We start from the raw sequence: 1,515 nt of genomic DNA on the forward strand, positions 1-1,515 counted from the left end.
ACTACTCTATCCAACAAGGCTGTCATTCAAAATAGGGGAAGAGATAAAGGTTTTCCAGACAAACGAAAGTTAAAGGAATTCATAAACATTAAAGCAACCTTACACAAAATGTTAAAGGGGATTGTCTGAGTGGAAAAGAAACATCTCAAGCAGATGTAAAAAAAAGTAGTAAGCACAAAAACAGTAAAATTATTATCTATAAAAATGAATCAAGTGATTCACAAAATACAATGAATGAAATACATACCTCAAATGTGCAAGGGAGAAGAGTAAAAATTTAAAAATTTTAAATGTTCATTTTTGAAAGGGTGAGAGAAAGATTACGAGTAAGGGAAGGACAGAAAGAGAGGGAGACACAGAATCTGAAGGAGCACCAGGCTCTGAACTGTCAGCATAGAGCCTGATGCGGGGCTTGAACCCAGAAGCCATAATGTACGAAGCTGAATCTAGAGAGAGAGAGAGTGTGAGTGGGGGTGGTGCAGAGAGAGGGGGAGACAGAATCTGAAGCAGGTTCCAGGCTCCGAGCCGTCAGCAAAGAACCCGAAGAAAGGCTTGAACTCACCACAAGATCATGAGGTGAAGTCAGATGTTTAACTGACTGAGCTATGCAGTCACCCCTCCTTCTTATTTTAAATGGTCAAATAACATTCCATCTCTCTTTCTCTCCCCCCCCCACACACACATTCGTTCTTTTTTTCTTTTTCTCTACATTTGTGATAGTTACTCAGTTGTTTCCTTGTCTTGGTTATTGTATAAATGTTATAAACAAGGGAGTACAGATACCTTTTCCAGAGAGTGGTTTCACTTTCTACAAATATATACCCAGAAATGGAATTGCTCCATCATACAGCAGACCTATTTTTAATACTGTGAGGAACTGCAACAGAGTTTTCATAGTGGCTACACCAGTTTTTCCCAACAACAGTGCACAAGGGTTCATGTTCCCCCATATCCAGCTTGTATTTGTTTTCTCTCTGATAAAAACCATTCTACTATTAAGTGATATGTCACTGTGGTTTTGATTTGAATGACCTTAATGATTTGTAATGTTGAGCCTCCTTTTTCTTTTAAGTTTTTGTTTAAATTCTATTTTCTTAAACATATGGTGTAATTCCAGTTTGAGGAGTAAAATTTAGTGATTCATCACCTACATCTAACAGTCAGTTTGAGCCTCTTTTCAAATGCCTTTTAGCTAATGTCTTTTAAAAAAATGTCTTTGGGATATTTTGTTCATTTTATATTTAAAATAATTTTAAAATTTTTATTTATTTTTGAGACAATGCACATGAGAAGGGGAGAGAAGAGAGAGAAGAGGGGACAGAGGATCTGAAGCAGGGTCTGTGCCAGCAGCAGAAAGCCCAATGTAGGGCTTGAACTCAGGAACTATGAGATCATGACCTGGGCCACAGTTGGATGCTCAACTGACTGAGCCATTCAGGTGCCCCTACTTTTTTCATATTAAACTGGATTGTTTCTTTTTCTCTTGAGTGAATAGCTTCTCTCTATATCTTAAAT

This window comes from Crocuta crocuta, unplaced genomic scaffold (genome assembly GCF_008692635.1).
Source record: "Crocuta crocuta isolate KB4526 unplaced genomic scaffold, BGI_CrCroc_1.0 scaffold1746, whole genome shotgun sequence".
In the NCBI taxonomy this organism is placed as follows: Eukaryota; Metazoa; Chordata; class Mammalia; order Carnivora; family Hyaenidae; genus Crocuta; species Crocuta crocuta.